General features: G+C 34.7%; 1 protein-coding gene across 22 annotated transcripts in view; it reads left to right on the top strand.

The window, feature by feature from the left end:
• The window catches only part of LOC128855034 (F-actin-monooxygenase Mical), a 205,449-nt gene that overhangs the window by 22,766 nt on the left and 168,755 nt on the right, over positions 1 to 13,928 (top strand). For 20 of the 22 annotated variants that reach the window (XR_008453672.1, XR_008453669.1, XR_008453670.1 and 17 more), the window contains exon 3: positions 8,712 to 8,811. The gene's annotated coding sequence lies outside the window, so the exon portion shown is untranslated. The other 2 variants (XR_008453675.1, XM_054089613.1) reach the window with 2 other exon arrangements.

The following is a 13,928-nucleotide window of genomic DNA, read 5'->3' as shown; positions in this document are numbered from 1 at the left end:
TGATACAAATGAGAAGAAAATATTTTTAGGGATAATACATAAAAATTTGTTTCAGTTATGTTTTTGTAAAATGTTAATAAATGTGTGTAATATAAAATTAACACATTTAAAAAAATCAACAGAAAAACTGTAATTTTTTCATAGCCGGCTTTCAATGCTCGCAACTGTATATTTTATGTAATGTGCTTTTAGATACAAAGGAGTATGTGCATCAAAAATGTTATGAACGACGTCACACAAAATGGCATATGAGAAGTCGCTGAAGCATGCAAATTTTAAATATGAGAGCAAGTGTAAATGCGAGCAAGTACCTTTGGGGCACCCACAGAGGTGAAACCAGCGCAGAAATACTCGTATATGCATACATACAAATCTACAAATTTTGTTAGATGTTTATATGTATATTCACATTCGCAGATATGTAGGTAGGTATGTGCGTTTGTCGACAAAATGTTTGCGGGTTGCAATGCAATGCATAAAAATAGGTACTCATATTTAGTGACTTAGCGGAGGAGTGGGCATTGCAAGTTTCAAAGGGGACAGGTGCCACACGAGCGTTAGATTATAAGTAGGGGAGGAAAAGAAACTGGTTATTAAGTGGCTATGTTTTGCTGGTCTGCCTACCTAGTTGATCCATTTGCTCATTAATTTGTCGAATGGTGAGAAAATCCACTTTAAAAGATACCAACTATGTATGTACCTGAATTTGTTTGTTTTGTATGTATGTATGTACATATTTTGGGGCTAGGTAAATGAAGTGCATGCATATAAAAATGCAAGTTTGCGCTTATAGCGAAATCAACTTTGAAATAGTTAACACTAAGGCGGTGGCATTGACTGAATCGGACAATTATTTTGTTGTTTCTGTTTGTTGCTGGTTTTCTTTTTAATGCCAGGTGCTGCAGGTCCGTGATACTCGTATGTACTCGTCGGTGCACAGGTACAACTTTGTTTTACATTATCTGTATGTAGTCAGCCAAAACAGTGAATGAATTCATATTACCTATAAGTAGATGTGAGTGCCAATAGACGCCGTTCAGCTGAGTATTTGTAAATACTAAAATTATTGAGAATTTGAGTACACTTCGTCTTTGGTACCTTTTTCCTCCTTTTTGTTTTAAAAGTTTTTACCTTGTTTGCTACCTTTCCAATCAGAAGTATTTTAAATGCTGTATTAAAATTTTGGTATTTTCTCAAAGTTTGGAAAGGGTCGGAGATCATTATGGTAGCCAAATCAGGAAAAGACGCAACGCTGCCGTCCAGTCAGCGCTCTGCCTTACATCTAGAAACCTTTTGAAAAGTTACTAGTATCTAAAATACAAGTTGAAGTCCAAAATGAACAAGATTGAGCTTAAATAGAAACGACAGGAGGTTTGTTATAATAACTTCGAGTTTATTTATTCATAATAGTCCCCTTTGGCCTCGAAACACTGTTTTGCGCGATCTAAAAGCTTTTCGAAAGAGTGTTTGAGGTCATTAATCGGAATGTCCTTAAGGATGTCGGTACAAGCTTTTTGGATGGCCCCTACGAACGCAAAACGATTTCCCTTCATGGCCAAATGCAGTTTTCCGATTAGGTGGAAATCACAGCGAACCATATCAGGCAAGTACGGTGAGTGATTGATGATTAAAATGTGATTTCTAGTCAAAAAATCAGTCACAATGTGAATCGCCAATAAGCGCCAGCTTCCTCCTTCCCGGTATTCAGGGCGAATTCCATGAATGGTTATAAACGCTTCAAAACGCCAAGATAGAAAATGGTACGAACTCCTTGTGAATAATTCACTTGGAACCGTAAAAACAAATGAGCATCAACTTGATTTTTGACTTTACCAAACGCGATTGTTTGGGTCCTGGCTCGTCTGGGGCTTTCCATTCGACACTTTGACGCATGTTGAAAACACCACGTTTCATCACCAGTTACAATGTTGTAAAGGAAGTCATCGCCTTTTCTCGCCTCTTTAATGAGGTCTTTCGAAAGTTGAATTCCGGTCAATTTTTGGTCCTCAGTTAACTTGTATGGAATTAAACGTACACAGACCTTTCGTAAGCCGAAATGATCAGTTAAAATGCGATAAATCGATGCTTTGGAGATATTCAACTCCGATCCAGTGAATTTCAACGATGATTTCGGTTCATTTTTGATAAATTTATGAACAATTTCGATGGAGTTTTCGGTGATTACTGATTTTGGGCGGCCCGTATTTTCATTTTCATTTGTGTCCTCACAACCATCTCTGAAACGTGTAAACCACTCATGAACTCTGGCATGAGATAGACAATCATCGCCATAAACTTTTTTCATCAATTCAAATGTGTCGGTAAACGTTTTACCGATTTTAAAACAAAATTTGATATTAGCTCTTTGTTCGAAACTCATTTTTGTACCGATGACACAAACATACTGACACTTTAGACGCAATAACTTCGTTTCCACTGAACCGAATGTCACAAAGCATTCACTGGAAGTCAGCTAGAGATGTAACTTCCAACGCATTAACTCATTAAAAAGATGGCGCCATCGAAGTCATTTTATGGGGCCAGTCTTTTTTATTTTGGACTTCACCTTGTAAATCCTTTCCACATCAATTTGGATTGAGTGTGAAACAAGGAACTATTAATGGCACTACTAATGCAACAGGTTAATGTCACTACTAATAGAATAAGAAAGGCATTTGAACGAAAAGAGTATTGCTTAGCAATCTTTCTTAAGCTCAAGACTTGAGTTTAAATTTTTGTTTGCCCAACCATTTTTCAAGGTTGAGCATGAGCGGTTCTTACATTAAAGTATCAAAGTACTACCTTCCAACTTCCATAGCATCTTCAAGTCGTACTCTCTAACAGACGATTCAGGGTAAGATTAAATGATTTTATTATAGAAGAATTTCCGATATCGAATGGTGTACCTCAGGAGAACTTTATTTAACGTTATATATTTTGTTTACATTTAATATTCGTATAAGTAGAAATGTGTTAACTCCCATATTGGCGGATAATATCACAATTATGTACGGAAACAAATGTTCAACATTGGCTAGATTGTGCAGGCCTGCCTATCTAGTTAGTCTATATAACGAAAGTCTTATAAAATTACTTAAAACTTGTAGAGGAGTGGGTGGGGAAATGGCGAACAAGGCAAAGACATGTCCGGCTGTTATATTGAGTAACGTAACCATTCCCCAAGATAACAACGTTATGTACCTTATTATACAATTGGATAGGTGCCTTACCTGGAAAAGACACATTCTTGCCAAAAAGGTACAAATTATTCATTATATAAACACGCCATACTAAAATATTAATATATTAAAATCATTTTTGTGTGTTCCGTTCGCACCATTTCAATGAAAAATTCACCGATTCGAAGGAAATAACTTCCTTTAGTGGAGCAGTTTTAACCCCGATAAATAGTGGCCCCCTAAATGTGAAAACGAATATTTGCTAAATTGCATAAACGAATGCATAAATTGTTTATAGTGTACTTATGGTGAAAAGTGGTAGTTATTGGAAAAGGGGGTGTGTCATATCTCATCTAAACTGTAACCTTTCTTTGTAACCACAAAAGCTAAGATACTAAACTTTGATACAGTTACGCATTAGGTAATGGAAAAGGGGGCGTGGCACCTCACCACCACTTAAATTTCATATCGTGTGCAAAAATAAATGAACAAACGGAAATTTCAAAATATTAAAAAAATTGTGGATCACTGTATGGTTCAATTGAAATTGGAGAAAATCTACTACTTATAGTGTTATTCATCGCATCTTCGACCACCGGTGATACCAGTAAAATGTGATCTCTGGAGAATATTGTGCGGATGTTTGGTATATGCTTGAACGGCACTATAATAGTAAAACCATCACAAGGAGTACAGTAGCTTGGAAAAAGGAGTTTCTAAAACTTGAAGACGTAGCCAGAAGCTTGGGCCTCCGCATAAACGAAACAAAAACTAAATTTTTGTGTAAAATTGCGAAAAGATTTACAACAGTAAGCTGTATGTCTCTTAGGGTCGCCTAATGGAAAATGTTAAGATCTTCGGTCTAGAATGTCTGCAAAAGATCTAGATTCTAATGCTAAACCTGGACCTTCACGTCAACAATTATGATGTAATACACAATTGGCTTTACTAAACAATAGAACTGTTTATATGAAATCTCTCGACGCCATTAGGATTTTACAAATAACCGTTGTGTAAACAAATTTATAATAGTAATAGCGTGCCGGTTGTACAAATAAATGAAACCACATAAAACTGAAAAGGTTCAGTTTGTCGGAATTCATTTCCGTACATATTATTCGATAACGCAGGTAATAAATGAGTAATAATTCTCATGAAAATCAATCCAACACTTTTTGACTTTTACTGTAACACGAAATATGCTCCGTTTAAAATTTATTTCTGCTACACATTCTGTGTATCGTAAATGATATGAACGTATTGGATCACTTGACAAAAATTACATTGGAAAATAGTGAGAGACTTGCGGTTGAATAACAATTCGACTACATACATAACAGTAACTGCACTTTTCATACAAAATGCTTCTTCTTCACCGTTACCGTACGTTGATAGTCATGTCATTAAGACAAAGAACTCGAGTCGTAAATCGATATCAATTACCATACGCCATGTGCTCCACTATGACTTTAAAATGAATTGTGTCTCTTCCTCCACTTGGCTCTTCACTTGTTGAAAAAAAGAGAAATAATAATAATAATACAAATTAAACATCAAATAAGCGAGGTGCGAGTGGTGAGTCGACATTGTTGTTTTCTATTTTTTATTTTACAAAGTACTCAAATTTCAATGAATTCGAGATAAGTTTTCCCCTCTTCGTACAGCTAATTTTCCTTCTTCCATTTTTATTGCTGCCTAGCGTTCGCCACAATATTGGGTGTCGATGACGTTGGTAGTCTGGTGTATAGCTCTACTTTTGTCACAGGTTTTGCTTTTTGCGTCGGATTGGTGTCGGTCGACTTTATGCTGAAGTGTTTTTTTTATTGTTATTTGATTTAAAGTGGTGTACTTCGTCTTCTTTTGCTGACACTGGCTTTGCCACTTGACTTTGTCTGTGGGCAGGTCTGTTGTTCAATTCAAGGTCAAAACGTTTCGATTATCGTGATGATCGTGTTTCAGTTTCAAAGCGATGACGTTGCACGTCGGTGTTGTAAGGGTTAATGGCAGCCAAAGAGGAAGACAAATTACAAAAAGCTTAACAATTGCTTATTGGGGCTTTATTTTAAGATGGAAAATTCGTATTCCACAAGCTATTACGAAAAAAACAAAGAAAATGAAAACCAGAAAGTACTAAAAATCTAATTTTTTCTTTTCCTTTGTTTTAAACCATCTGTAAATAAAAATTATTTACACATTGCTGTTTAAGTTACTGATTATTCAGTGATGCAAATAATTAAATAGAATTCGACACCCCTAAAATCTTTTCACCATGCAACGAGTGTAGTTTAAGAGCGGAGCGCAGTTAGTCTACAGAACCCCCGTTGACATTGTGGCCGGATAGCCACATCATTTTGAGAGAGAAGTAATCCAATGCGGCCGAAAGAGAAGTTATCCAGGCTAGGGTTTTAAATGCGGCCTAAATGTATACTTCTTTGAAGGCTAAAGCACCAGGAAGCGGCCAAAGTTTTTATGAATTTCGGAGTACCCGTAAGTTAATCTTACATAAGGCGGCTCGATCTAATCGCGGTACTTTCAGCTCCAGCTTTGTCGCTTATGTCAACGGGTACATTATTTGACCTAAGCTAGACAACTGAGTAAGAGTTGATAGTAGTGTCCTACTGTTTCCAATAAGACCAACACTTTACACGCACTCTAGCGGCTTAGCCAAAGAAGTGTTCGACTAAACATAATCTTTCCTCAGGAAGTTGGTGTCACGGCGTCTGTATAGATAATAATCCGACAGCCCTTCCTTTCTAGTTCCTTCAGAAAGTCGCAGTCGACTGCAATCCAAAAATACATTACTTCATTTTACGGTAGAGTCTGGTCTGTCGCAGAGTATGCGAGTTCCATCCCCAGCACATGAAGAGATTGGATGATTGTCTAAATAGAGAACTAATAAAGGCCGCATAATTCGACGATCGCTCAAAAAACAAAGGCTATGCCGGCCTTCAAGATCGGGCCAAGGACTGTTACTCCAGCAGCATTCCACGCATATGTATGGGGATGGGTATGCTACTACAACAACACAACAACAACAAGCCCTTGGTAGTGAACAAAAGCAACGGAGTTGTGGAACAATATTTTGGGGCTGTATACTTTTTTAAGGCTTCACAGTGTTATAAAATTATACTTAAGATTTTGTGATTTAACGCCGTTGAATTTATATCTTTCGTTTTTTTGTTTGTTTGTTTTGCAGGGAAAGTTGTATAGAAATAGTCCTAAAACAATTACCGCGACAGACGGTTCTACGCAACGACCGGAATATATAAAAAAAAATAAATAAATAATTGGCGCGTACACTTCTGTTAGGTGTTTGGCCGAGCTCCTCCTCCTATTTGTGGTGTGCGTCTTGATGTTGTTCCACAAATGGAGGGACCTACAGTTTCAAGCCGACTCCGAACGGCAGATATTTTTATGAGGAGCTTTTTCATGGCAGAAATACACTCGGAGGTTTGCCATTGCCTGCCGAGGGGCGACCGCTATTAGAAAAATGTTTTTATTAATTTTGCCTTCACCGAGATTCGAACTAACGACCTCTCGGTGAATTCCGAATGGTAATCACGCACCAACCCATTCGGCTACGGCGGCGGAATATATATCCGGCCAAAAATGCTGACACTCCATTAGCATTCTTCAAATATGTATGGGGAATGCTTATGCTGCTACTACAACAACAAAAACAAAAAAAAAATCCTAAACTGAAAGGTGAAATTGTACGCACCATTGATGAAATCAGGGCAAACTCCACACAATTTGTTTTTTGTTTTTTTATCAATGTTTGAGGCTCACTAGTTATGTAGATGTACATATAGAGATTAAATACTTCATCGCTCTACATACTTTCACAAAGGCATTAGCGGGATTGAGATAGCTGACAAATTTATACAAGAGGAGCTAAGAAGGAGAGAAAAGTCTACGAGGCACCACACAGTGGCATGTGCTAGGAAATAACCTTAAGGGAAAACTCCTTATAAATCTTCTAAAGAATAAACTGAGGATGCTTTAAGGCGGGTTAATTTAGATTTAAAAATCTTCTGAGTAGGCTAGGAATATGGGTTGGTTTTGCGACTCATTCTCAGAGGCACCATTGTATCTGTTCCTTGAAATCGAGAAGAGGAAATCTGTCGCAGCGCATATGTCTACTATAATCTAATTTCATAAGAGAGTTTGTGCTGAATAAAGATATATAGATGATCCATTTGTGGAACAACATCAAGACGCACGCCACAAATAGGAGGAGGAGCTCGGCCAAACACCCAAAAAGGGTGTACGCGCCAATTATGTATATATATGGATGGCGCAATTGATTTTCAAGTTGAGGTTTATACCTCATAATGGGTCATCAGATTGGAGGTTTGACGCATGCCTACTGTCAAACTAAATACATAATTTATTTCAGTATTCATTGGCATTTCATCTTACGCTTCAAGAACGTTTATAAATCGTAGAATAGTATTACGAAAATCGACGCTCTGTGAAAGTGTTCATCGCGCGCTCAGGCTAACTTATGGTGTACTTAATCGTCCTACGTTTTTGGCTTAAGGACTACGTCAAGTAGCAAAATTTCCGTATTTGGGCTGAAGAGCAATCTGAAGCTATTCAAGAACATTCAATTACATCCATTGAAAACAACCATTTGGTGCGGCCTATGGGCTGGAGGAATCATCGTCCCATATTTCTTCCAAGGCGGGGCTGTCGCCAAATTAACTATGCATGGCGAACACTATCGCGCCATTATAAACAATATTTGGCTCCAGCAAGACCGCGCTACTTGCCGTACAGCCCGTGAAACAATTATCTCTCATCTCGGACCAGGGGATTGGCCACCAAGATCGTGTGATATCACGTCTTTGGACTTTTATTTGTGGCGGTATGTAAAGTGTAATGCTGTTGGGATAAAACAGCTTCGATTGAGATACTGGAAGTCAACATTACTAAAGTTAATCCCGAGATACCGATCGAAATTCTCCAGCGAGAGATTTAAAATTGGTGTTTACGGATGGACAAATTACGGCACAGTTTCGGCCAACGTTTGAAAAAAAACATGTCATAAATGGTTCTACACAAAAATAATAAAGATTGCCCGATCAATTTGAATTTTTGTTGTTTTAGTTCAATTTAAAATCCGATACCTTTAAATTGATCACCCTTTATTAATATCTATGTATCTCCACTAAAAGGCAAACACTGATGGCGGGAAATTCGGTAACACAGATGTGTTTTAACAGTGAAATTTGTGTTCTCCATCTGACATTTCTGTTTTAACAGAGCTTTCTTAACGTATCTGTGGGGTACAGGAATCCACGTCATAGGAAGCAATGTATCGGATTTTGTATTCTTAAATTAATATGTATATCCGTCTATGCTCACACTCTTTGTTACAATACAATTATAAGGACTTATTAAATAAATAATATATTTTTTTTATTTTTCAAATTAAGTGGTCATAATGTGACACCCTATATTAATATTTGTATGCATTCAATTGTTTCTGTGTTTACACTTTTTAATGCTACTTTCTTTTGTTCGCAGATTTCCGAAAAAAATTGAAATAAATCAATATTTAAGTAACGGTTCACCAACACAAATGGTTTAGAAAGTATACCAAATACTTTTTAACATTATTTTTGAGGTAAGTGCAGTTTATTTTAATATTTGGTGATAAATTGTGTTTTTGCTCAAACTGATATACTAGTATGTATGTATGTATGCATGCATGCATGTGTGCATCCCTTTCACAACTACATACTAAAGTTCAAAGTTTATTGGGTCAATAGCTGCTGCAGTGCATAAATGTTGAATGTATTTAAAGAAACAGAATCATTGCAAAGCAAAGGGTTGGTTGATTTATTTAATTGCTGTGAGAAAGCTCTAAATACAAATCTCGTAAGTTTGTGCTTCTAGGACTCACATATGTATGTTTGTATGGATGTACATACTATACATAGCATTCAAATTTTTCTCTCGCACCGGGAGTTCGTGCAACATATGCGGCCAACAGAACTTAACTCACCCGAAAATAAATTTAAATCCGCTAAACGATCGGCACTAAATATGTATGTATTGTATTATCTGTACGCAGCTAAATTTGCATATCTATGCACATCTATACTTTTACTGCTTACTGACAGCCATTTGCTTATCCACATACTAAAAGTACAGTACATATGGCAATTTATTTTTAATGTGTTACCATGGGTAGGTACACAACATTTGCTTATTTATTTTTTATTTCTTTTGTTTTTGAGTATTTATCGATGCACCTACAGCACAGTGGAAATCAATTTACTTTTAATTGGCCTCCGCGTTTGCTCGCAATCCAACTGATTGCTTCGAACTTCGTCGCACTCGTATTCGCGTTGGGCTTTTGCCTTGCATTGCTTTGGCTTGATGGCGCTTTCACAAACTGCAAATTCTCAGTTTTACTGGCAGTTGCGGTCGATTAAGTTTTGAAAATTTTCGGTAATTTTCTTGCGCATAAATGATTAAAACTTGTAGAAACTTTTAAGTGATATACATTTCTTTCAGTTTGGAATAAAAATTAAAATTTTTAATGTAATATAATTAGTTTAAAAATCTTGCACGTATCTGTAAAAATGTGCGATAGCAAACAATTAAAAAAAAATGAACTGATGAAATGAAATAAAAAAGTTGCTTACGAGATTATGTAATTAGAGATAACCAATTAAACAATTTATTGCAAATGAAACGTCAAGAAATACGCAAAAATAATCAATTAGACTGCTGAATTACAAAAAAACTTAAATTAAATAAAAAATTGAAATAAAAATAAACTGGGCTCCATTTATAAATAGAGCAAACCAATTATGTAATCTCGTGAAAATAAAATAAAATAACGGAGGTGATAAGAAAATATATTGACTTATATAATATATAATATAATAACTGACTTGAGTAAATGTTAAAACTCGTTTATTGAGAACTATAAAAAAATTCAGAAAGCTTCATATAAAAATGGAGATCAAACTGGGAAAGCTTTAAATATAAACTTAAAATGGCTAAAAAAATAAAAAGGATATGCAATTAAAATTTCTACAGTAAGAAAAACTCTTTTATTGCGTATAACAATTTTAAAACGTGAAAAAAAATAAAATTATATACTAACACAATTTAAACTGTATGTATGCTTGAAAAACATTATTTACAAAAACAACAAATTGAAAAACGGATAAATTGAAAAAAATTTTAAATAACAAAAAAAAATGGAATAACAAAAAAAACATAATTTAATTGTAAACAAAAAAAAAACAAAATAATAAAAAAAAATAATAAATTAATTGAAACAAAAACAAAGAAAAAAAAAATAAAAAAAAAATAAAATTAAAAAAATTAAATAAAAAAAAAAAAATTGAGCAAAAAAAAAAAAAAGAATTCAAATAAATCACAAGTAAATTCAAAAATTAAAAAGTGCTAAATCCAGTCGTAAAATATAGCTGCATCTCTATCTCAAAACTATACAAGTCTCTATAAATTCTTAAGATTAATAATATGTATATGGAAACAACATCAAGACGCACACCACAAATAGAAGGAGGAGCTCGGCCAAACACCCAAAAAGGGTGTACGCGCCAATTATATATATATAATATAAAAGTTGTCTCTTACTAATTCACTCACTAAATCTAGGTTACCATCCAAATCTAGGTATCGAAAACTTTATACAAATTCAGCTCCTCCTCCTTGTGGTGTACAGCTCAATGTTTTCCACAAATGAAGGGACCTGCAATTTGAAGCCGACTCCGAACGGTAGATGGTTTTTATGAGGAGCTTTTTCGAGGTAGAAATGCCATTGAAGGTTTACCATTGCCTGTCCGCTATTTTTTGATGTTTCTTGCATGGAGATGCGAACCTACGCACTTCCGAATGGCTGCCAATTTGGCTACGGCGGCCGCTTTATACGTACATATATTATATTAAACGGCGTTTATTGTCCATCGTCAGTACTTTTGTAATCCATCTAATAGTTTCGGAGCTATTAAATTTTTAGACACTTTGTAACCAGTTGCAGTTAGCGCCAATTTGACAAATTTTTCAAAATCCTTTTGGTTTTGTTTTCCAAAGTTCAATTACTTAGCGGTAAAGGCTACCACCCTGAAAATTTCATATACATGTGTGTATGCATGTACTGGCATATGTACATGTAAATATTCAATGAGCGCAAATTCAATATTAATTGCTATTACACAAAACCAAAATTTGATTTTTAATTATCCTATTCATTTTTTAAATAAAAAAGGTGGAACACCCTATGTATTATTATATATTAATTTAATTATAGTTTAATGTCAACTGCTACTGTCTATGGTAAACCATATGCCATAATTTTAAAATTTGTCTCGCCATTGCAATTCACTTTTCATTTCGTTAAGTTGAATAGTTGGCAACTCCGCATGTTTGTCAGTGCCTACCCACATACATACATATAGGATGATACTACTATAGTCCTTATATTCCATACTTGAACACAGACAGCATCAATTTGATTCGTTAGAAACATTCTTCTTCAATAAAATTATTTAATTTATTTAATTTTTTAAAAAAGTTTGTGCGAAAAAGCGGCAAAATGTTTCTCATGGAGTTGCCAATTCCTTTGGCCTGGAAAGCAGCACTCATATTAGTTGTAGAAATTAGTTAGTTGAAATATCATGCAATGCTTAGTGTCTTGGGTATAATTTTCCTAACTAAAGAAGACAATATGAGCTCAACAGTCGGTGCTATAGTAACTTATTATTATAATTATTAAAGTTTCAAAAAATCTCAAACTCACTTTGCTAAGTTCAGCTTGCAAAAGTATTGCGTTGCCAGCCTTATCCAACGGGCAGAGGTAAACTATTAAAAATAGTTTCGAAATACCACAAAAAATAAAAACCATTAAAATACGTAAATTGTTGTCTTTTTATAAGTTTCCCACATAATTTTTTTCAGATATCTGCTGATTAACTTGGGCTACGCAGTTTTAGCAATATTATGCTTTGTAATTTTTTTAAGTCGATTTCGAAATTGTTCCTTGAAAGCATCGTACTATATATGTATACATATGTACGTGTGTATCTCATAGCAGGCCTGCTCTGCTGTGCAGGTATGCCCACGTATGTGTGTATGTGGGGGCATTAAGAAGACTCGCCGCCAACTGTTTCATGTTGTTTTTTTATTGTTATATGCTCGATTTTAGTTTTCTTCGCACAGCAATAAAAGTTTATAAAAAGAACAAAAAGTATATTTCAAAAAACTGTTTGATAGTGGCCGCAACGTGAATACCATATACATACATATACGAGTACATCCAAAAATTTAGTTTCATGCTTTATAGGCTAAAGTGAAGTCGACTTTTAGAAAAAAATTAGAAAATAAAGAAAGTAGAAAAATAAAAAATTAAAAATGTAAAGAAAATAATTAATAATATCTAAAAAATTTATTTCAACTAATATAAGTCAATTAAAGTTTTTTTTTCTAGCAGTTCTTAATTCCGTGCAGTCAAATTTTAGTATTGCGCGATTTTTCCACTGACTCACTGTGTGCTGTGTGGGGTATAAGCCAAACGAAAAGTTTCTTTTAACAGATTCTTCGTGGGGAATCTAATGAATTTATTTTCATTTAATTTTTATTTTTTTATTTATTGTTTTTTTTGTTTTCCCGTTGATGTTGCGTGCAAGCATTAAATATATACATACTTAAGTTTGGCAGCTTTTAGAATTTTTTTCTGCATGAAGCAAAGTGAAAAATGAAAGCGCTGCAAGGCTAAAATTAAAAGTGCGCGAAAAAATGGTCGAGCAAAAAATTCGGTATCAGATTGAGCTGAATGCGGGGTGGAGTGGTTTAAGTGAGTTTTCGCGCCAAATATAAAAAAAAGAAAAAATTGGCTACCAGACACAAGCTTCAATTGTTATTTGCACTCGTCGGTGTCGATGTGTATTAATACTTATACATACACATATATCTTATGTATTTCTGTACATACATACATATGTATGTATAAAATTACAACATACAAACCACCACAGAAAATAGATGAACAAAAAAATGAGAAAAGTTAAAGTGTCTATTTTTTATTTAATTTTGTATTGCTTTACAGTTAATTTTAATTTAAACTATTGACTATGTGTGCTCGTTTGTAATTGACAAGTGAAATATTGAAACAAAAACGAAAACAATTATTTTTAAAACACCGCAGCATGAGGCAATGAGCTGCCTTTTATGGGCTGTATCAGCCGGGCGGATACAATTTTTGATTTAACACAAATAACAACAATACTGCGAGGCTGTTGAACTCTTTTGCTGGCAATAACCTTAAATTGGAGTTACTCGCCATCAGCATCAAATACTCGTAGACAGGTATGTATGTGGTCACAATGGGCGGACAAATTCGACAGCTGGAGGAAATGCACTTTATGTGTGAAATGCTTAAATTTCTTAATTGTCTATCCAACTACATGTTTATATATTTGTGTGTGTGCAAATGCCAAAAACTATATATTCGAATGATATGTAGAAGCACAATATTTTGCAATTTTTATGGGCTTGCGTTGAAATATTTTCTCAATTATATCGAAATTCAGGTCATTATAAGCACATACATGCATACATATGCATATGAAAATATTACGGTGGCGCAGAACCATTCTGAAATCCACTTGAAGCAATCATCAAGAAGATATGTTGAAGAAGCATAACACACCCCCTATACATTTTCGGAAAAATGCTGCTGAAGTAATATTCTTTCGTAATATC

Source organism: Anastrepha ludens, chromosome 2 (assembly GCF_028408465.1).
Source record: "Anastrepha ludens isolate Willacy chromosome 2, idAnaLude1.1, whole genome shotgun sequence".
Taxonomy (NCBI): Eukaryota; Metazoa; Arthropoda; class Insecta; order Diptera; family Tephritidae; genus Anastrepha; species Anastrepha ludens.
Note: the sequence above shows the minus strand (reverse complement) of the source record. Positions and strands in the feature narration are given on the sequence as shown.